Source organism: Trematomus bernacchii, unplaced genomic scaffold, assembly GCF_902827165.1.
Source record: "Trematomus bernacchii unplaced genomic scaffold, fTreBer1.1, whole genome shotgun sequence".
NCBI classification, from domain to species: Eukaryota; Metazoa; Chordata; class Actinopteri; order Perciformes; family Nototheniidae; genus Trematomus; species Trematomus bernacchii.
The window spans coordinates 1,651,108-1,675,602 of record NW_022987998.1 but is presented as its reverse complement, the minus strand read 5'-3'; the positions used below and the strand labels follow the sequence as shown (position 1 = coordinate 1,675,602).

Below are 24,495 nucleotides of genomic sequence, written 5' to 3'. Positions count from 1 at the left end.
CAAGCAAGTTTAGAAGCTATCAGCCTGCCGACCAGCAACAGATTAATCTTTATTACGCGTTTATATTACTGGAAGTGCAGCGCCTCCCTCCCGCTCCACAGCATGGAGGGAATAACCCTGGATGAGTAAGAGCAGGACCTCAGCTCCCCGTGCCACCTCCTCCACATGTCTTATAACTATCTTAGCTCTCATAAAGCCAGCTCCCAAAAGCCCATTACTTTATAAGACTCGTCGATCTATGACCCTGTGAAAAATGAACTGTCAACTTTCATGATTCTGCTAAGGTTACAGCCGCTCCTTGAGACCCAAGAAGGAAATGCTTTTTCTCTTTTCCTTTTTTCTTTCTTTACAATGCTCTTTCACTGTTTAGCGGTGGTTTCTAAAGGGCCTTATAGGAAGAAATAAAAAAAACAAATTGCTGTAAAGCTTTAAAATACAGTATATAGAGATAGAACATGCAGACAGGGAAACATTACTTAGTTCTAACAGTGTAAACTGAGTTGTATCAGTGACAAATTCACATTAGAAATGTAGAGATTTTCAGACAGAGTAGGCAATTACCCATATTTGAAAAGTAAGCAAAATAACAAAGCATTGAATAAATAAAAAGGATTTTAACGGTGAGATACAGAATGTTGTATTTAACTGAATGAATTCATGATCATCATAAATCTAGACATTCAATTTTGAAATCATTTATTAACTTGACGTTTTATTATTTTTCCAGTTTTATCAACTACATAAATGTTTCTTTTATTTATGTGGATAATAAAAGAATGGCTAAAAAAATGTAGAGCTCATGTGTACATTCATAAATGAACAGTAGATATAATATACAATGCTCTATAATAATAGTATACTCTTGAAGCAATGCAGCTACATGTGTTTACCTGACCTTTCCATCTGGCAAAATGCGATGCATTGTTATGGAGCAGGGCTCTTTGCATAGCTTAACATGATGACATATTTTTAGATTAGATTGTTAGATTAGTATATAAATATATGGATATGTTTTGTTTAATTGAGCCTTTGTGTTTAATCAGAAGGTGTTTGAAGACAAGCTATGTAATGTGGGCAGTTCCCTTTGTAACGAGGACTGCTTGACCTTTATAGAGAAGGACTTACTTGTTGTTAGTTTAACGTAGTCTGACTGTAATTATAATCTACCTATAGGTTTGACCATGAGTCAGTGTTAACCCTGTGATGGACTGCATGCTGTAAATCAAATTTAAACCCACCAGTAAGTGTGTTTAGTGTTGATAAGACAATCACAGTCTCTACGAGTATGTTAGTATCATAACTATGATTTCAAATACTACCACTAGTACTGCTATTGCTAGTACTGTTTCTAGAGCAACATTTTCTGATCTTTTATTTAAGAGCAAAATGTATCCACTATGTAACACTGGCGCTTCTATTGGCTAGCACTCACATTGTACGTGATAGTCTAAATAAAAGGGACATTTCTGAGCAGTTGACCAATCACAACAGTGCTTTCCAGCTAACCAATCAGAGCAGACTGGGCTCTGGTTTCAGACAGAGGGTGAAAAGAGGTGCTGCAGCACAGTATGAGAAAAATAAAGAGCTTTTTGAACATTAAAGCATGGACACATGTCACAGGAGAGGAAAATGAGCAGAATAGTACTCTTTAATACCACAATGTTGAACAAGTCCGTCATACACTAAAATTGAAGATTGATGTACTGTATCCAATATTTTCATTGATTATCAAATATCAACTTACTGTATCATATTGAAATGAGTGATATCTGCATCCCGATAAGTATAGTTGTAAAAAGAATATATACAGGAATGCAGTGACCTAGAAGTATATAGCAGTGTAAAATGAGTAGAATATCAGTTCAGTACGTGGGTAAATTAACTTCTCCCACGCCTGTTGATACTACCCTCCCTTCAACTATAATTTCTACCGTGACTGCTGCCAGTTCTACCACACATACTACAGTTGTTTGATAAAGCTCGGATGAGAAAATAGACCCTTGTGTTTCATAGCAAAACGCACTATTACAGCCCCTCTTTATGTGTCCACTTGTAAACCCCTTGTGTTGGGGGTCACCCACATTCCACTGTTATTGGGTAGGAGGAGAAGGCGAGGGGGGTGGCAAAGACATCCGCAAAACTCAATTCAGACCTGGCAAAATGTGATTATCTGGAGTGGGTTTGCATTAGGTTTGTATGCAAATACGGCATAAATCATTAATATCGAGATTCTCCCTTGAATCTGCGGGAGCTGTTGTAGGGCACGCGCCACACGTCTGGAGTGGCCGTCTCTTCATTAGTACACCCAGAGGAGGGGCCAAAGGGGTTGCAATACACATGAATCTACTTGCACTCTGACACATAACAGATACACACATGTACGGATGCACGCATATTCACACGTCTGTAGTATTAAACCGCACCTCCCCAAATTGGCGCAGGAATTGGATTTATCAATAAATGTCATTAACAACAGCAGCGGCCCTGAGGTCTCTGTAATCAGACGAGGTATCTGGTTACTGAGGTACAGTACGCTGTGTAAAGATTGATATGAACCCGCACCATTTGCTGTACTGTAGATGTGCTTAACGCAATCAATACTTGGCTGCAGTGGAGACCTATCTATAGCCATACATTATCAAACTTGAAGTATTACATTATTCAAACAGTGCTGTACATGCCGTGAATGCTTGCGAACATTGCTCCTCACATCGTATTACTTACATTACCCCCCGCTCCCTTGTTCATTTAATATATTAAAACGTGGACCAGGACTTCGGAAGGTTGAGATTGACAAGCAGGAGAGAAAGTGTTGACAGGAGTGTAAGGACTTGCATGAGCGCGTGGAGGATTCCCGAGGAGGAAATGGCAGAGCTCGCAGCCGAGCACCTCTCACAATTTGAGAAGTGGGCTTTTCGTAAACAGAGATTTAGTGGATGGGAGGGAGAAAAAACGAGAGGTAAATGCCGTATATTCTCACATCAATTAGACCCATCGCTTCCAATTAACAAGTACTCTCACATTGGGCTCCGGAGGTCTCCTCACAAGTGCTGTTGTTTTTCGGTGTTTGTCGGTGATTCAAACTCTCTGGGAGTGTCACCTCCTGTACACACATTAGATGGCAGTGACAATAGTCTAATTTTGTAAACTTGAGAGGTTGCACATTGTATTGGGCTGATTTCGTGTCACTACATAGAAGCCAGAAGCAAAGTAATATAGAAACAGTACCAATGGAGTTAATTGTGACAACTGTAAGAGTGTTTCACACAATGTAAGCATGAGGTAAGGTGTAGTTTGACATAGCCATACCCAACTTGATTTAAAGTAAAGAGCTTTTCTGGTGGTTCTTGAGATCTTTACTAAAGCACTTTTTAAACATGCATTGGAACCCCTGAAATGATCTAGACCGGAACAAGATTAAACAGTCAGATTTGGGAATATTTCAAAAGATCAGTGGCAACCACACGTTTATGATACATACACGTTTTGTTCAGCAGAAGAATCTCCACATATAAACACTCTTTTTATTAAAGTGAAAGCGAAAATGCAATCTCCAGAAGCAAAAGGCTAATGTTATAAACGAAATACATCACAGTCGCAGGACTTAAGGTCAACACCACCAAGCTAGTGGAAAAATGTTCGGCGTGATGATACTTAGTAGTCTCATTAGGATACGTTTTAAGACATGAATCATTTTTCACCAGTGGAGTATTTACTTAAGTATTGTATCTCGTAGAAAAAAAACTAAAAGAATCTTGAAAACTCTTGAGGTATAATTCACATAAAGACTCCAACAAAATATGCTAGCTAGCCTTTCCAGCAAAAAAGTGTCCTTAATAGAGGACAGCTTTCAAGAAAAGTAGCAACAACTATGAGGTTAAGGCAGAGACACTGATAATTGAGAACAGAAGTTGTATTTCTTGTCTGCATGAAAGGGGTACCCTAAGACTTGATGGGCCGTTTGCTTGTGGCCAAAATCAAAGAACCTGTGTGTGTGTGTGTGTGTGTGTGTGTGTGTGTGTGTGTGTGTGTGTGTGTGTGTGTGTGTGTGTGTGTGTGTGTGTGTGTGTGTGTGTGTGTGTGTGTGTGTGTGTGTGTGTGTGTGTGTGTGTGTGCTCATGGGTAAAGGAAGTGTAATCTTAAACACAGTGCTGGTTGTCTCACTAGTGGCCAATTACCTCTGTCAGAAGGGGTGCACTCCAGCCTGCCTTCATTGTGAGAGATTTGAACCGATGAGAGCTGAGGTCATATTAGAACAATGCACAAGACATGTAAAGACCACACACACACACACACACACACACACACACACACACACCAAACACACACACATCTTCCATGCAGATAGGACAAGGAAAAGGCAACAAACTTGCGTACGCACATACTGTGGTAAAAGAGGATACAATGTGTGTGTGTGTGCGTGTGTGTGTGTGAGTGTGTGTGGGTGTGTGTGTGAGTGGGTGGGATTTGTGTGTAATAGGTTCTGTAAAGCATGGATGGCAATTAAAGACATATGGTGGGATTGGTGAGCTCGCTGTGAAGCGCAGATGTAGTGGATCACAGTTGGCATTAGTGGTGTAATTTTCACTTTCTCTGGTTTAAGTGGAAGAAAGGTAGGCATGACAAATAAGCTTAAACACACACACACACACACACACACACACACACACACACACACACACACACACACAAACAAACACATACAGTACTAGATGCACAATATGCTCGTATAACCCAAATGCTCACTGCAAATATGCTACTACAAAATACAGAGTGTTGGGCCTTTATGAAATCCACTTAGAGTGAATATTTATTTGTATGTATTATTGTGAATAGGAGACAAAAAATAAAAAGAATAAAAGCTATTTATCAAATATATTTGGGCTTGAAAATAGGCTTACATTTAAGCAGTGCACTCATAAATGATTTAACAGTAGATCCTCGATGACAGCACACCATCTGAGACATGCTTTGGAATGATTGTACAACATATCATCATACATGAATAATATGTTAGCTGAACCAAAAATGTTCATAGTAATTAATCATCAGTTATTTTTAGGCTACTGTTTGCATTCAATTTCAAGACCTTTTTTTTTTTTTTTAATCACTTTTTAATGCTTCCTTATTGGGGATATTTCCCTTATTTTATGATTTATCAGATGTATGTCGTCTGCCATCTGCATCATTTCTTTCCCGCTCCAGTTTGCTCTTCATTTTGTTTCCTTTTAACTATTTATTTTTTAATAAAATCCCATCCCTATTTATAAACCCATATTCACATATTGAACATAAATACTTAATTGTTCCTAATTTTGTCTAATAATTCCTACTTTAGATATTAAGTTGATTATGCAAACATTAAATGTGTTTTTGCAGAAGAAAACATCACTGAGTAAAATGTATTGGATTTTCATCTGAAAAATTACCAATATGGATCGGCTAAACTTAAGTCAATGGTTCATTTTCTATTCATTTTCAGTCAAGATTTTCTTTAATCATATACTGCATTTAAGACCATCCTTTAGTCCAATTCTGATAAATACTGGCCTCAAAATATATACTGTCCTTGGAAATATGTAAATGTTTTCCTTTGATAAATTGTTCTTAATAGCTTTAAAAAACATGGCTTTATATCACTCTGAGCCATTTTATCAGTCTGAGTGGTGATTCAGTTGTAATTCTTCATGAAGCAATAGGCAACTGAAAGATTTCCAACACTTGCATGTACTGACACACAAACAAATCCAAACAAACACACCTTTACTGGATGTAAAAGTAATGGAATCATTGGGGATATTTACAAGGATAGTATGTAGGAATCTGGGGGTTTGGGTTAGTTTACCCCAACAAGCACCATGGTGGACATATGTATTGGTGGTGATACACACACAAATAAGTCCAAACATACACACCCTTACTGGATGTAAAGGTCATGGAGCAATTCATTGAGTAATTTCCCTCATATTGTTTACAGGAATATGGGGGTTAGGGTTAGGTTACCCTATCTAGCACCATGGGGGAAATGTATAATGGTGGTAGTACAAACACAAATATATCCTGTTATGTCAACTATATCTGAAGTGGAAACTGGAGCACTTGTTTTAAAGCCCAAATATTACCAATGTTGTTATCGACACCGATCAACACTCACTCCACTCCTTGACTACATTCTCATTTACCATCTCTAATCTGTCTATCTGATATAAGCTCACACACCTGCATTCATAAATATTCACCCACAACCACACACACATACACACACATGTTAAAACTTGCGATAATGCAAAACCTGGTAATTGCCAATAATACTGTCCTCATCAGGTGGTTAATTACCATGAATTTGGTTGCTGTTTGTCTCTAGCAAACATGTGCACACACACATAAACACAAAAATGCTTTGACAAGTGGAAAAGGCCTGGGGTACTTATTGCTCCCAGACACCCATGTGTTTACTAATGAGCTAGACACATAGCTTACCTGCGTTGCGGTAATTATTCAGTACACTTAAAAGTAGGTCTGAAAGTTCAGAAAGGTGATACCTGAGGATCCTAGAGGGGGCAGGTGGTGCCTATGGTCTCATTTAGAATATGTATTGAGGCTATGGATAGAACTTTCATTAAGGCACTAGACTCTAGTGCAATGATTAAGGCTTCTTTACTTGATAGGGTGCACGCATACTGAAGGAGTAAAAACCAAAACCAGAATCAAATCTATTCTCTTATCATTGTATTGTTGCTACACCATTATTTATATTTCCTCCCAAAAAGATTGTGTGAAAGGCAAGGCAAGGCAAGTTTATTTATATAGCACCTTTCAACACAAGGAAATTCAAAGTGCTTTACAAAAATGAAAGACATTAAGAGCATTAAGAAACATATTATAAAATGATATCTAGAAACACTCATCTAAAAGCAATGATATAAAATGACATTTAAAAACACTCATTTAACAGCAAAGATAATACAAGTTACAGTGCAGTTTAAGATATGAATATATCAATTAAAAGCAGCAGCAAAAAGTCTTCAGTCTGGATTTAAAAGTAGTAAGAGTTGCAGCGGACCGGCAGGTTTCTGGGAGTTTGTTCCAGATATTTGGAGCATAATAACTGAACGCTGCTTCTCCATGTTTAGTTCTGACTCTGGGGACAGAAAGCTGACCAGTCCCTGAAGACCTGAGAGATCTGGATGGTTCATAATTTAGCAGTAGGTCAGAAATGTATTTTGGGCCTAAACCATTCAATGCTTTATAAACCAGCAGCAGTATTTTGAAATCAATTCTTTGACACATACTGTAGGAAGCCAGTGTAAAGACTTCAGAACAGGAGTGATGTGATCCACTTTCTTAGTGTTAGTGAGGACTCGAGCAGCAGCGTTCTGAATCAGCTGCAGCTTTCTAATGGATTTTTTAGTGAGACCTGTGAAGACACCATTGCAGTAGTCGAGTCTACTGAAGATAAAAGCATGGACAAGTTTTTCCAAATCCTGCTGTGACATTAGTCTTTTAATCCTAGATATGTTCTTTAGGTGATAGTAGGCTGATTTAGTAACTGTTTTAATGTGACTGTTGAAACTCAGGTCAGAGTCCATGACTACACCTAGATTTCTGGCTTTATCTGTTGTTTTGAACATTGCAGACTGAAGCTCAGCGCTAACTTTAATACGTTCTGCCTTGGCTCCAAAAACCATTACCTCAGTTTTATTTTTGTTTAATTGGAGAAAGTTCTGACACATCCAGTCATTGATTTGTTCAATGCACTTACTCAGTGTTTGAATTGGAGCATAGTCTCCTGGTGAAATGGTTATGTACATTTGGGTGTCATCCGCATAGCTATGGTAACTTATTTTGTAGTTTTTCATTATCTGAGCCAGTGGTAGCATGTAGATGTTAAAGAGAAGAGGCCCCAAGATGGAGCCTTGAGGAACCCCAAATGTCATATTTGTCACTCGGATGTGTATTTACCTATAGAAACAAAGTTTTTTCTGTCCTTTAAGTAGGATTCAAACCAATTTAGAACTGTTGCCGAAAGTCCCACCCAGTTTTCCAGTCGGTCTAGTAATATGTTGTGGTCAACAGTGTCAAACGCAGCACTGAGATCTAATAATACTAACACTGAAGTTCTGCCTCTGTCTGTGTTTAAGTGGATGTCATTGAAGACCTTTACAAAAGCAGTCTCAGTGCTGTGGTTTGGACGAAAGCCTGACTAGAACACATCGAAACAGTTATGTAAATGGAAGAAATTACTCAACTGTTGAAAAACTACTTTTTCAATGATTTTACCTAGAAATGGGAGGTTTGATATGGGCCTGTAATTGTTCATTACTGAAGCATCTAGATTATTCTTTTTTAAGAGCGGTTTAATGACTGCCGTGTTTAGGGCCTGTGGAAAAACACCTGAGTGAAGGGATTTGTTTACTATATGAAGTAGATCTGAGGCCAAGCAATGAAAAACATTTTTGAAAAATCCTTTTGGAATAATATCAAGGCAGCAGGAGGAGGATTTCAGAAGTTGAATAATGTCCTCTAGGTTTTGATCATTAATCTGATGGAATTGTGTCATGATGTTTGAATTGATTTTAAGTGGACACAGGGACAAAACATTTGCTGTACCTGATGCAGAGGCTCTGACTGCTTGTCTAATTTTCTGAATTTTGTCAGTGAAGAAGGAGGCAAATTCATTGCAGGCCCTGGTGGATAGAAATTCAGAGGCTATTGACACTGGGGGGTTTGTTAGTCTGTCGACAGTAGCAAACAAGGCACGTGCGTTGTTTTTGTTTTTGGCAATGATGTCAGAGAAGAAAGACTGTCGTGCAATTTTCAATTCCAAATTATAAAAGCCAAGTCTCTCTTTATAGATTTCAAAATGAACCTGGAGATTTGTTTTTCGCCACCTGCGTTCAGCTTTGCGACACTCTTTTTTCTGTTTTCACGGTCATGGCCTTTCTCCATGGAGATATTTTCTTGCCAGTCACTTCCTTTACCTTAGTTGGAGCAATGGCATCTATAACATTTTAAATATTTGAATTAAAATGATCTACTAGCTCATTTACTGAGATGTTAGCAGGGGCAAGTGTGGAAGAAAAATTCTGAGTAAACATTTCCGTAGTATTTTCAGTTAAATATCGCTTTGTGGTTATCTCTTTTTGAACATTTTGTGAACAGAAATAGAGCTCTCAAAGAAGACACAGGAATGATCAGAGAGTGCAACATCAGTCACCACAACCTCAGAGATATTTAGACCCTTTGAGATAATTAAGTCCATAGTGTGCCCCTTATTGTGCGTGGGCTCCGCCACATGCTGTCCATAGTTATCAAGAACACAAAACAGTTCTTTAGCCCCTCTGTCCTGGGGGTTGTCAACATGGATGTTAAAATCACCAACAATGACTAAACGGTCAAAGTCAATACACACTATCGACAGCAGTTCATTAAAGTCATCAACAAAGCTTGCACAGTATTTGGGTGGTCTATAGATATTTAGGAACAGAGCTCGAGAGGAGCATTTCAGCTGAAGGGCCACATATTCAAAAGAAGCAAAGTCCCCATAAGATGTCTTCCTGCATTGAATGGAATCATTGAACAAAATAGCAACTCCACCTCCTTTCTTATGCATTCTTTCCTGACTCATAAAACTGAAGTTGGGAGGTGTTGATTCGATAAGAACAGCTGCACTGTTATTTTGTTCAATCCAAGTTTCCGTTAAAAACATAAAATCGAGATTGTGCTCAGTGATAAAATCATTGATTAAAAACGTTTTTCCTGCCAAAGACCTGACATTTAATAAAGCTAGTTTAAGTTTGTTAAATACACTATCAGTCAGATATTTTGTGACAAGCTGTGGCTGACATGGAATCACTGCTAAATGTGATGAACTCACAAAAACGTTTGAGCGCTTCCTGTTTCTAAGCTGATTCACCGCTCTCAATCTATTACCTATCAACACAGATATCGGCAAAGCTACAGGCAGGCAGGGCCCCGGCATGTCCCGGAAAGACGCGTCTCTGCTTCGGTGATTGTGGTGGGCGTTGTTGAGGGGCGGGGGTAAAGGACATGCTGCCAACCCTGCATATCTCCAGGAGGGTGGGCGAGGGTGAAAGAGTGAACGGAGAGTAGAGAGAGCTGGGGGGTGAAGGAAGAGTATCCTCAAAGGTGATAGGGGGGGTGAAGGGCGGTGGAGACTCCTCCATTTGTGTCATAGGTAATCAAGACATTCCTCAGGCGGGTGCAGTGATACTTCTTCAAGGTTTTCTGCGCGATGTGTTGTATCTTTCTCTTGTTTTGATTCCTCTTGTTGCTTCTCCTTGGCAGATGGAACAGATTGATGACGCAGGCAGTTGAATATGTTAGAGATAAACAATTTCACTCCTGACTTGTTCAGGCAAACTCCATCTGCCTTAAAAAGATGTCTGCGGTCCCAGAAAAAGTTAAAATTGTGAATAAAATGGACAGAATGTTCAGTACAGGCAGCTGAAAGCCACGTGTTCAGTGCAAACAATCTGCTGAATCTCTCGACTCCTCTTCTGACTGGCGGTAGAGGGCCACTGATGAACACCTCCGCATTTAGAGAGCTGACAGTTTCCAACAGACATTTAAAGTCTTCTTTCAGCACTTCTGACTGTTGTTTCACAACAGCATTTGTTCCAATATGTAGTACCACATTTGTCACAGTCGGATGTTCAGCCCCAATATGCAGGATCTTCTCAGCCAAGTCGGAGACCATATCCTTGGGAAAATTACTTTGGTGTTGTTCTTACTACACAGACTTTTTACATCTCTTACAGCAGAATCACCCACAATCAGAGTTTCAGGCCCAGTCGTTAGCTTTCCCTCTAGCCTTTTACTTTTGGAGTAGCTATTGGTTCTTACCCTGCTGTGTGAAGAGGACAGGTTATCCAGGTCATCAGAAAGAGATCTCCGGTTCTGGGTCAGTGGATCGTATCTGTTCTGGATTGGCACACTTGGTGGTTTAGGAGGATTGTTTGTAGTTATCCCTTTAGCAGCTGTCCACGGCTGTTTCCTAGTATGAATAGGGGTTGAAGAGGCGCTCTTCCTGGGTGATAACAATGCAAGCCAGCCGGTCGCATCACAGATTTCAGAGCGCTGGGCTCTGCCTGTTATTCGTCCTCCCAAATCCCATGGAAATGATTTACTCTTAGGCTTTGCACCCAGAGAGTTCCAGGGAGGACTACCACTTGTAGATGTATTACCCGGTACACAGCACTCCTGTTCCTTGGAATCCTTGTAGCTGCTAACTAGCTGTGAGTTTGCATGCCTTTGTCCATTATTTTGCAACACTGGTAAAGTGGTGTCATTCCAACCTAGTCCATTCACTTCCACGTTAACTTCCAACCGTTGCATTTTCATTTCCAACACGGCCATCTTCTGTAGAAGTTTGTGGAAGTCATCTGTAGAGAACGGAGGCATTTTGCTGCTAACTAGCTTAAGCTAAATAGCATGCAGTACCAGGCTTTAGCTGTTGCTAGGCCACGCTACTGTAAGACTGAGGTCGTCGTAAAAATATTTAAATATGGCTGAAACCCTCCATCTATTTACGAAGAATAACTGTCCCAGTGATAAGTTAATGTCCAGGAGCCGCTACTCAAAGTTTTCAGAGAAGAAAAATAGGAAAATCAGCATAAAAAAGTAAGCAGAGGCAAGAGCAAGCAGAAAAGCGTCTGCACTGATAGTAAAATGGGAGGTACTAGATTTGAGAAACCTTATAAAAAACCTTACGAGACTCGCTGCACATTGACCAATCGACATTGCTGATCCTCAACCGAGTTTTGAAAATAGGGGGTTACCATCTTGACACAACCCAAAGAGCAGTATTGTCGTAGATCATTTGGTATTAATTACCTTGGAACTTCCTATTTTGTGGTTTTGGCCCTTTTATTGCCAAAGTTAATATTGTACTCACCAAAATAATTGCTAAGATCAAGGAACACTGCAGCATGACATGGCAAGAAACATAAGCCTTCATACAATCAGACATTTGAAAAGAACAGATAATAATGTATCCATGCCATTGATACATTCGGAGGTAAACTGATATTGAGTGCCCCCAAGATGTGGGTAATTCAACATTGCACAGTAAAACTTTTTGTAGCAAATATGATAGATCAGAGTCAAACAGGAAGTCGTAGATAATCCCAATGGACAGTTTTGATAGTATTGTTACTATCTTAAAAAAAAAAAAACCTTTAACAATGGCTTGGAGGTTTGTTCAAAGTTAGCCTTAACAGCAGCAGTGGTTTGTCTACCACAATTGACAGTATCATATTGGTAAAACTAGAGGAGGAACATTGTGTTATTTAATCTTTGACACATTCCAGTTTTAGTTTTAAGTCTTGTCCAATTGTCTGGGTTCATTGTCCATTGTCACTTCTTTGTAGGAATGATCTCAAGAAATAGGATATCAACTATGCTAGAAAATACAAAATTGCAGTCCAAAATTGCAATGAAGCACAATCATCATAGTAATATATGAAATTCTGGCTTTGTTTTCACATCCCCTTCATGATCAGAAAACTAATAACATGGTTAATAAGCACACTCTGTGTTCTGTCCCTGGACCAGGTCCTTGTAAACAGCTTAACCTGATTAAAACTTCAAGCAGAGTTTAACCAATATCCTACCGACTGAAACTGAACCACTGATGTTTCTCTGTTCGGACCAAAGCAAGTCATTCCTCTCTTCTCAGATCCCTGCATTTCACTTTCCCACACTCCGGGATCCTCCCTTTTTCTTTATCTCTGGTCTTTCTTTCTCTCCTTGTTGCTGGAGGGCATGGGCTCCTCCAGTGATTAAGCCGTCTGGAGGCCTGTCTGTCTGTCTTTTAGTCGAGAAGTAGAAGACGACTGTTGGTGATACACTTCCCCCGGCTCTCATTGTGCGCCTCCGCTATGCCGAGATGACAGCTTTGACAGCTGGTGAAGGCGAGGTGCTATTTCACATGTGCAACAGCATTGCCAGTTTAACTTGTGCAGAGGTGAATTATCACCTTGTCACCCAAAAGTGCAAATAGTGTAGTTTTCAAAGAGCAATTAAGTGTAATAGCTGCTGTCGAGCCCCGAGGATGGTACCTGTTGCTCCTTTCTTTTCTTTTTCACTCTAGCAGAATGTGATAACTGTAAAAATATTTTCCCTCCGCTAATTCCCCAGATATCAACCGCTGAAAGGTCCTTTTTGAAAAAGGTTTCCCATTCTTTTCTCAGACCATATTCGCTAATACTGACGATGGTATTGGCCACATCACGTTTCCTGGAAGTACAGTACAGTGAAAGAAGGGCAGTATCAAGTTGCCCTTGAAAAGGAAACAGAGACGAATGCTGGATGATTGCAAAGTTACACGACAATTATTCTATTCATTATTTTAGAAGCAGGATGGGGGAAACAGGAGTGAAGACAGCGTGGGAGCGGGGAGGTTACAGGGAGCTGGAGATCACATTGGAACACTCTATATGTGTGTGTGCGTGGAAATCAAGTGCTTTTATGTATATATGCATACCCTCTCCACGTATTCGATATTGCAAAACATGAAACAATGGGTTATAAATTGGCCTTCCAACCCGATATATTTGACATGATCTCTGCTTCCCATCTCGTTAGTTTGCTGTTTGTTTCTTTTCTTCCCTGACTCCTGTAGACTTTGTTCAGTTTGAGTTGCTCCTCTTAAGAATGCAACGTTCCCTTCCCCAGGCGCCCCGGAGATGTGAGGGGGACGCCTCAGAGGAGTTGTACTCATAAAGCTCCTCATCCTCCGAGGGGGGAGACAGCAGAGACAGAGAGAGAGGAAGAACAGTACCGGCAGGCAAAGACACACAGGCATAATAAGTACACTTACACAGCTAGTCGACACGTAATGAGACAATGCCGCAGCAACTTCAAGGAACAACACAGATATATAAAAAACAACAGAGAGCAAGGCAGAGAGGGGGGGGACAGGGGGTTGGGGGGTAAAAAAAAAAAAGAAGAAGAGGAAACTATGTCAACTTTTATTTCCTCTGTTATTCCACATCAATGGAGGCGTGCAGTGTTACTAATAAAAACAAAAGATATACACAGGTATAGACACATAGGCAGCAAGTTGGCGTGTTTGAAAAGCTCCGTGGCAATTAAAGACAAATAACTTGCATTATTTCCCGTGGCGGAGGATGATCCCGACCACTCGCTAAAAACGTGTTTGATTTAAACATCAAAAAGCGACGAGAAACAAATAAATAAAGACGCAAATAAACAAAGTTGCGCTAGGAATAATAAAAGAAAAAAACACAGCGAGTGAGAACACAAACCGCGGGGGGAATAAGGAAGAGAATAGCGAGCGTCGAGACAAATAAAGCGGCAACATTATAACATTAGCAGTTAGAAAATACACTTAATTCCTCGGCAGAGATGGATATAAACTGCATTGTTGCGTTCGCAAATCCCAGCGACCGGATTTACACTGCTGCATTGTTTTATTAGGGAAGTATGGGGGCGGAGGAACACTGCTTGTTCTAATTACAGTGATTTAATCAGGATTACAGAGGTTACCTGGATCAAGCTAGGGGGCAAATGCACCTGCTTTTAGACGGACCGGTTATCGAAAAAACTTGACGGCGACAATGACTTCAGAAAACAATGACTCGCTTTGCTCTTGCGCGGGTAAACACTGGCCTATTGTTCTTGCTTCTCTCTATCCGTCTTTATTTCCTTTCCTTTCTCCCTCCCCTCCCTCCTTGTTAAACAGCAGGCAGAGGGAATCCATTTTAATCTGATTAATAACTTAGTTGATCACATATAACCCAATTTTCATTCAGTGCCGCCCTTGTCCGCCCGGCCACACCCACGCTGACCTTTGGAGTCGCCACGGCAACAATAAGCGCCATTGTCCTGTCAAAAAAAGCTGAGGATGTTTTACATCATTACAGAAAATGTTAATGTCGCCATCTTTTTTAAATGCTTTGCAACAAAAGGCCAGGCCTGCAATTGAGTGTGTGTGTGGTGGGGGGGGGGGTTATTACGAGTGGGATTCGAGTTTCCTGGGTCGCAAGGATGGGAACAACTTTCCTCATGCATTCACAGTAATATGAATCGTCCTTTTAAAACAGATATGGTTACATATTAGTTTTGAAAGGTACAGTAACTGGCTCAGTGTTAAGCTGGCCTCCACACTGGAGCCCTTTGTTCCCGGGGCCCAGCTAATAACTGGCCCCTGATCCTCATCTCTTACTGGCTCAACTCTTTTTTTTCTCCCCTCCTCTACCTCCCCCCGCCCAACCACCCCCCCCCCCTGAATGTATCTTTGATTACACCGTTATATGAGCTTCGTTTTGTCATTTCAATTTCACTCGATGTGTTTAGCGCTGAGAGATTTGTATTCAGGATTGGCAATTATGATTAGAATGCCACAAAGTAAAGCCTTGTGAGTTTTTTGCAATGACAAGTGAAAGAGAGAAAAAAGAAATCCTCCCTTTCCTTTCTCTCCTTCCTTCTCTTTGGTTCTCTCTCTCTCACACACACACACAGGAAATATGAATCAAATATTCATGAAGTGGGCTGAGGTTCTCATACATCCATATGCTCCTGATTCAGGCAGCTTGCAGTGGACACAGGCTGTGTGACAGAAAGCATGGCAACACACCCAATATTGGGAAGTAACTAAGTACACTTACTCAAGTGTAAGTTAAGTATTTACTTGAGTATTCCAATGTAATGCATATAGCAAATAACATACTCCTCTTTATTTATGTCAGAATATTAGCCACTTAGCAGGTTAATATTATTAATACAAATATACATCTAATGAATTATAATGTACTGTCATAGATAATAATTCTGACAGTATAAAAAGTCAGCTGCATAATTAAAACGATGAACATATTAATGGATAACAATATATCATATTTTAACATTTCCATTCAGCATGACTTACATTTTTGGTACTTTTAAGAATATATTGATGCTTATACTTTTTTACTTGTAACAGAGTATTTCTAAACTATAGGTATTACTATTGGTGGCAGTACAAGTAGGAATGGTAAGTTGTAAGATGATACTCTGTTGCAAGTAAATGTCCTGGATTTAAAATCGTACTCAAGTTAAAGTACAAAAGTATGAAAAATATACTTTAAGTAGAAAAGTACAAATACTCATTGGGCCCATTTCAGATTCCAGATTTGATGATTTCTGATGTGTTAGTGTGTTTATCTCATCTGGTGAAGGAGGAACTGATCTGATCTGAGTGATGATACACAGGATCATTTAACCTATAATGATTTGTCAAAATGTGTTAAATAATAGATTTATACATTGAATATCTAAATCTTAAAAGTAACTTAAAAAAGTAAAGCTGGGGAAAAAAAGTAGTTGAGTAAAAAATACAGTACTTCAAAATTGTCCTTAAGTACAGTACTTGAGTAAACGTAGTTACTATCCACATCTGGATATTACTACTTCTAAGTACCTATCAGCACCAGCACCACAGTCGTCAAATAGGTCACAGCAGACATCCTCCCCTGCTCTCTTCTTCTGTTCCTTTGTCCTCTTTGCCCTCCGCCGTACCCCATGACTTCCTCTTTGGTTTAATAATCTGTTGTGAGAGAGATGAGTCCTCGGAGCTCCGTGATTCACTGGCCAGGAATCCTTGTAAAATCAGGGCGCCGTGCATTCGCCAGTTTCCAGAAATTGTAAGAACTTTATGGTTTACAGTTTTTTATTATGCCTCGGAAGGAATGAAACGGGGTGCGCGAGCAGAGGGTCCGGGGTTGGGGAGGGGATTAAAATTTAGGGGATTAGCACCACACTTTAAGATAAATCTTTTTTAATGTGAAACCTCATCCCCGCTCATTCTGGGGTAACCACTCTTATTAACTTGCTTTTCTAGCGCTTTCTTTTTTTTCCACGCAGCCTTATTTTTCTTCGCCGAGCAACTTTAAGTACAGGCTTTTGGACACGGCCGCGCGCCGCTAACTCTGCCAGTTACACAAACAACGTCCCCTTTTTAAGCTTTTAAACACAGAACAATGGCAAAGCACATAGCTGCGCACATTAATGCTTTTGTATATGGGAGGGGAAGAGAGGAGGAGAAGAAGAAAAGAGATAAGCAGAGCTTGGCTACGCTGCCCCTCCACATCTCTCTTTTTTTCCTTCTCAATCTTTTCCACTGTGAACAATCTCTCTATCCACGCTGATCTGTATGAGTCGGGGGGCTAAACAGACAAACATCATATTCTCGGTCTCCAGACTCTAATTGACTGAACAAGGATTGGTCACACTTTTAAGTAGCGTTCCATAATGGATTTCCATGTTTGTGCCTCTTTTAACTGGCAGTGCGAATGGAAGGCATTCATGTTGTCTTTATTACCGAAAACAACAGCCCTCTCTCTTTCTGTCTCCCCCTCCGTCTTCTCTCTCTCTTCTCCACGATATCAGTCCTTGCATTCATCGCAAGGTCAACGCTGCCTGACAGATGACAAACGATATCAAGATGGCCACATCATCTGTCCTGTAGTCGCTGGGCGCGAAAGAGATAAATGTGGGTTTTTTTTGTAGTTCTTCTTTTTAATTTCATTATCATGGGTGACAAGAAAACACCTGATTCTCCGTGGCACCGGCAAAAGAAGAAGAAGAAGTGCTTCCAGGGCCAAAAGAGAAAACTTGAGGGGGGGGGGGGGGAGGTGGGACAAATGAGGGAATCTTTGGGAAAAATCTGCACTTATCGTGTTTCTGTATCAAGAAAGCAGACTTGGCAAGAGAGGGGGATTCGGTATTATGTACAAGCTGCTCATCAGATGGGAGTTGGGTTTATTTCTGTAGCCCACTCCTCCCCCCCCCCCCCCCCCAACTCCCCTCTATCCTCCCCTCCCTCCCATCCTCTGCCACCCCTTCTTGTTTGCTTCCAATCCAAGACATGTTCCCTGACTGGACAGCTCCATCAGAATACGAGTTGGCATCCTCGTGCGGACAGAACGCAACTTTTCATTTCAATTATTTGATTGATTTTCTCACTGTTTATTGTTTTTTCCCTCCCTTTTCCTTTGTCTGCATCTTTTTTTCTAGACTCCTTACCCAGGTACACACACACGGGGCTAACAATTCCATCTCCGCTACTGACGGCCACTTTTGACAAAACACTAAGTGCGTTTCTTAATTATCTGACTTCTCTCTAATACCGTTGTCATCGCGCAGACAGTCGCTCTCTGATGTTGTTATTATGTTCTCATTTGGACGCTGGCTCTCTGCAGGTAGTCATCCCCCCCCCCCTCCTGCCAGCCCTCATCTTATCCCTCCTCCTCTCACACACACACACTCCTTGTTAAACTTTGCTTCGTTTCCGTATGCGTCGTAAAAAAGAAATAGCATTTTGTGAAACATTTCCCAAATGTTAAAGATGTCTTTTGATTATTCTTTGTTTGCTAATGATGCGATCAACACCATCCGTCCATCAGCAAACATTCCAACACTCCCTTTTGTCCTCTTCATCCTCTTCATCATCTGAGCCTGGCTTGTTAATTAAGAAAACAAATATTCAGCAACTTCATCAGTTGTGAGGCCCAACTCTTTTTTTTCCATTCTTTTCCCCCCTCTTTGTGAAAGAGTGCCGTCACCTGGAGTTTTATAAGAACATGTCTTTCTTCCAGGCTGTTAACTCAAACTAAGGAGGAGGGTATTTTTCTCTGATATCTGATAAACGCTTACAGAGAAAATGCTCAAACCAACCATCCTTACATACAATTGAAGTCCCTTTTCAGTTTTTTTTTGCAATATTTAATCCATCCAGTTTGGTCTTTGAGTAAACTCCCGTACACAATAAAGTGAGTATATCGGTTATTTGGGGGGGCTTAAATGTCAGAGGTTGCAGTATTGGATCTTACATCTATTGAAGCTGACGCAGTATAACAAAGCGCGCAGGGGCCCAAAGTAATGATCATATACAAATATCAATATGAGAAAGAGTGTGTGCTAAAGAAGACACATTGCTATTGATGTTTAAATAACTGTAGCGCCAGAAAGATGGAGAGAGGGGGAAAAATGTGAATCATATTTTGTCTTGTGGGGGGGAAAAAGAACATAATCGAACACACCTCGTGAGGTGAAAACAGCGACAGTAAAGCCAAGGGCGAGATAAAAACGGTCTTTTTTTATAAATATATAATCAGTTTTGCAGTGAGCCGCATCATCTGCCTGCTGTTTCGGGAAAGAGACAAAGAGTGTTTGACAATGCATGCTCGGATGATGGTAGACAAAATGATGTGTTCAAAAGTTTTTCCCTTTTCTTTCTCCGTTCCTGTGTGTCTTTTCATTTGGATGGGCATACACAGCTGTATTTGCATTTCAAATATTTGAAGAGGGTGGTTTAAATGCCAAGAATTGATGACAATCGCCTGGAATCAAAAAGATGGACGGGAACCCCTTTCTCCTCGCCGCTGACATTAAAAAGCCACAATGCAAACCTGATACAAATATATATTTATCTCCCTTCTTCCTCCATCTCATTATATATGAGATCCTATACTTTGCCGTGTGAGCCGCCTCGTGCTAAAATAAGAGAATAATCAGCGGGGTTCAGAATGACGAGGAATTGATTCAGCGGCAAACAGTCGGGTGCATACACACTTCACGCACACACACACACACACACACACACACACACACACACACACACACACACACACACACACACACACACACACACACACACACACGGCCTCCACCCCTTTCGCTGCGTTTTCATCACTTTTCCATATTCATTTCTGTAATTTACAGTAAATCCAATAGCTGTCAGTCACACACACACTCACACAAACACACAGAAGAGAGAGAAAAAAATGCTGTAAATTTACAGCGTCGGAAAACAGCTGCTGCAACATTTACAGCAAAGACCACTCTAAAATATTAAAGATGTGTCATCACCGAGCGCTCGGCCCCTGCATCTGTAACCATCTGCTTTCTATTAAAACATTACACCCAAAAAAAGCACATGCAGCCCGCTCGCTCAGCGATGCTATTTCCATACGTTGTTTTCTTTCCCTTTCAGATGTGGGGGAAACTGTATCGGCACAGACAAACAACCCTTTTCAATCCTGCTGAACTCCCACAGCTGACTAGAAACATCAAAAAGTTCCTGAGTAGCTTTTTGTACAAGCTCTACCATCAAGCAGCTGATATTAACCCTACAATGGGCAAGCACAGGACCATAGTTTGAGAGAAGAAATGATGAATTGCCCTTTTCTAATGTATCTAGGCTAAAATTACATTTCTTTTTTTCCCAACTGTATCTTGCACGATAGATTGCCAATTTAGGGTATATTATTGAACCCAGAGTACACCCATATTACACCTCAACTACATCCATATTCAACCTTTATTTCACTCATGTTACACCGATATTAAACCATATTACATCCATTATTTTGACTGTTTTTACACATACATTACGTTGTTATTACACCTTTTTATGATACCTGATTATCTGAGTAATATCAGAATCAGAATTCTCCTCCCAAAGAGGGGAAATTGACTTTATTCCAGGAGCAGTATCTGAAAACATAAGTGTAGCATGTAGAAAGTAGTGTGAGAGCAGCCAGTAGTACAAATGAAAGTATATTGCACAGTTATTACAGTTATTATTCATGTCACAGTAACCGAATAGTCTAACTAAGAGATAACGTCCAGTTTTCATAATACTAATCACAAAGCGATACGTATTGCACAGAAGAGGTGTCATATATATATGTGAGTAATTATCTCTGTTTCATAACGTTATCTTGGCCATGTATCCTCCAGGATACAGAAACCATTTAAGGGTTAAACACTACAGGATACAGAGAGTATATTGAGGTCACAGGTTCAAAAAGGTAGAAGTAGAGTTCACAGAATAACACCTGTTTACACGGAGATACATCTTCCCGACCTAAATCGATAAGTGCGTTACAGTGCAGCACGTTTTGGGGCTTTTCCATCTATCTTTTATCAATTGTACTCTCCAAAAGAAGAATAATACCCGGAGGTCACACACACAAACCCTCTTTTTTGATTGATTTCATTACATTACTGTTCCCATCCGCGTGTCCTTGAGCAAGACACCACCATGACTAAGAGCATCAACTAAATGTCTGAAATGTAAAAATGACAGTCCTCCCTTCCCCTGATGTCCTTGGGTTACTCAGGGGTGTGGAGGCGTGCAGTGACTCAGACTGTTTGGGGCGATGACATCTGTCCTGTTAGAACAGATAGAGAAGGAAAAAAAAGGAGAGTGAAAGCTTCTGAAAGCAGCGCGGCGAAAGATTATGTTACAACCGAACAGAGAGATGGGAAGGGAGACTTATGGGCCGAGTCAAAGGTAAACAATTACAACATCATGACTCACTTTTTTGGAGCGTGGCTAAAGGAAGATCATCCCTTCCACTTAATAGGTAATTTCCTTTGTCTCCCGAGGATCATATCACATGTTGCCTTCGACGGGGTGGTCTGCCTCAAGAGGGAGAAGGAGAAGGAGGGAGAATCATTTATTTTACAGATTGAAACTTGGCTGGAAAACTTTCACAACAGCGTTCTTTGAGCAGCATTCTGTTCACATTAAACAAGCGCTTGTTTGTGAGGAATGCAACAACAGATTCAGAAGGACATTTCCCAGTTTCTGTCTTTTTTCATTTTCAAAAATACTTTCTGTCATCTTTTCTACGCTAAACTACTTCTCTATTTCTGGGCTGTCATCTCCTCCTTCTTCATTTTACAACTGCCTTTGCCCCTTGTTTTGTACGTCCACATTACACATTCTTTCTACGTCTCTGTCACTCCTGTGTGATGTCACTATCTCGCCGTGAATCATTAAGATGCACACACAGTTTCTCAATTGAATACAATGAGGTTCATGTTTCTTCTGCTACAACCTTTCTGGTGTGATCAGAAGCTAATGGTGGCTAACGTTAGCAACTTTTAGCAAACTTAACTGTAGATCGGTATTGCTGCCTAACTGAAACCATTTTCTCATATAAACTCTGGACAATGTCAAGAATTAGTTCCAGACTGTGTTTGGAGTTACCCTTTAGCACATTTAGCACAACAGCGTTTCTTTGTGCAGCATTCTGTTCAAATTAAACAAGCCTTTGTTTGTGAGGAATGCAACAACAGATTCAGACATTTCCCAGTCTTTTTTCATCTTCAAAGATACTTTCTGTCACCTTGTCTGCACTAAACTAGTTGTCCATTCCTGGGTTGTCATCTCCTCTTTCTTCTTCTACAACCGTTCTTGTTTTCCACGGCTCTCCGTCACTCTCCCATGTGATGTCACTATCTCGGCGTGAATCATTAGGATATCAGAGTTCAGCCAGTGACAGAAAGCGCATGATTAACAAGCTCTCTTGTTTTCCCCCTTCCTCCTTATCCTCCTCCCTTTCTTTCTGAAACGAGGACTCCCGCTGCTCCCAACGACATTTCTACCTCGTTCCTACCCCCCCTCCTCCTCATCATCCCCCCTTTTCTTCCCTGTCGTGGATGGCAGGGAGTCACAGGTGTGTGACAATAATTACACATACACTCAGAAAAAATAATGTCGTTTCCTCCATTTAATAAGTTTGCAGTAAAATAGGCAGCGAGATAGAGAGAGAGGCAGAGAGCTCCAATCTTATCGGATACCCCAACCTCTAACTTAATCATATGGCTCTTAAGAGCAGCCTGCCACCAGCTGGGGCTCCGTAATATGCATGCAATATGTGTGTAAAACGATACGCTTTAATTTTGAGCCCACTTTAAGCAGCAACAAAATCTGTTTATATGGGAGACATTTAAAAAGAGGAGAGGGATGGAGGGAGGGCGAGCGGAGGATTGGGTTAACTCTTGCTCTCCAGGCCTGACAAAAGCCATCTGTTGGGTGTCAACTAGTATCACTGTACACACTGTAATGTACAGAGGGGAGAGCACACGGGGATGCAGAAGTTGAATTACATTTTATATGAAAACAGGTTTGAACTGATTCACAGGTGGCTTCCCTTCCATTGTGTTGCCTATTTGAAAATACAGTTTTCACCTTTTATGTCCTCTAAAACTCAAACAACTCACTCAAAAAAGGGTTTAGGGTTGACAGGTACACATTATACCACTTAAGAATGAAGAGTTGAATTAATAAGCAATAAAACACACACAGTTTCTCAATGTTATACATTGAAGTTACTGTTTTTTCTGCTACAACCTTTCTGGTATTATCAGAAGCTACTTGTGGCTAACATTAGCAATTATTAGTAAACTTCAGATCGGTATTGCTGTCTAACTGAAGCCGTTTTCTCAAATGAACTCTGGACATAGTCTAGAATCAGTTCTAGAATCAGTTCTAGACTGTGTTTGGAGTTACCCTTTAGCACATTTAGCACAACAGGAACATTTCCGCATCAGAAGTGTTCTGCATATGACATGTTTGTCCATTTTGTGTGTTCTCTCCTGTTGGACTTTTTCGTTGGCGTCTTTGTGTTGCTAATCTCTCATCTTCATCCTCTGTTGTTAGTTTTCTTCCAGTTTTGCAATGGATAGGCTTGCCATGTATTCTCCGGACAATGAGCGGTTCTATTCACACAGAGAATTCATCGGACATTACACAAGTTAAAAAGTGAAAGGGGCTTATGACTTCTTTAGCTGACAGGTCGATATAAACATTACCTTTTAAATAATCCATGAGAGATGTCACCCTTTAGTGGCATCAGGTTACATGAATTGCTTTGGGGTAAATTAAGGTATGTTTAGTTAACCTTCGTCTTCAACGTTGAAGGATGAGGAATGGTCATGGTTGATAAAAACAAAAAAACAGACTTTCGGTAGGAAATTGGAAATGAACCCAACTCAAATTCACATTTTTAAGCAGTACTTGTTCTGCCTTTGCTCCTACTCAAGGCCTATGTCATGTTACCTTAAACAAAGATCTTATTTAAGCACTTAAGCTAATAGCCGTCAAAATGTAACGTTCATTCGTAATTTTCACTTATCACATTGGCCGCTGTTCACCATACTTCTCTTAAAGGTTGGAAAGAGTTTTTCTAATCCTGTCTGAAAGTTTACGATATATTGTGTAATGTCTTGTTCAATCTATTCTTCAAAGCTATATGTTGAATACACATACAGTAGTGACATATTCAAACCCAACAATCCTTGTTTTTTGGCTGCACAATCCCATCAGAATCATCCTATTGGGTATCTTTAGAAACGTCAGTATCTCTGTTAGATTTAAGAGTTTAAGAATGACCTTTCTGCTTCTTGTTTGCGTGCACTTGTGTTGACTGGTTTTAGCAGAGTAACAAATGTTAGCAGCCTGCCTCGCTCCTTGTTCTCGAAGGTAAGAACAAACCGTGTTGATGATGGTTAATGACTGTGATGACAGGGTTTTTGGAATCTCCAGGGGATGAAGCGTGATAGAGAAAAGTTGCTTGGAGTCCTTCCATCTAGTTTTGCCGGCCAGGGGTTTCACCCAAGGGCAGGACAGAAAGCGAGAGTGTGGCGTTCAAGGGCATAGGGAAGCAGAACGCTTTG

The 24,495-nt window shown here is 40.4% G+C and overlaps 1 protein-coding gene across 3 annotated transcripts in view; it reads left to right on the top strand.

Annotated features, from left to right (window-relative positions):
• znf536 (zinc finger protein 536) overlaps nucleotides 1–24,495 on the top strand; it is a 206,071-nt gene that overhangs the window by 154,777 nt on the left and 26,799 nt on the right. The gene's annotated exons all lie outside the window — the stretch shown is intronic.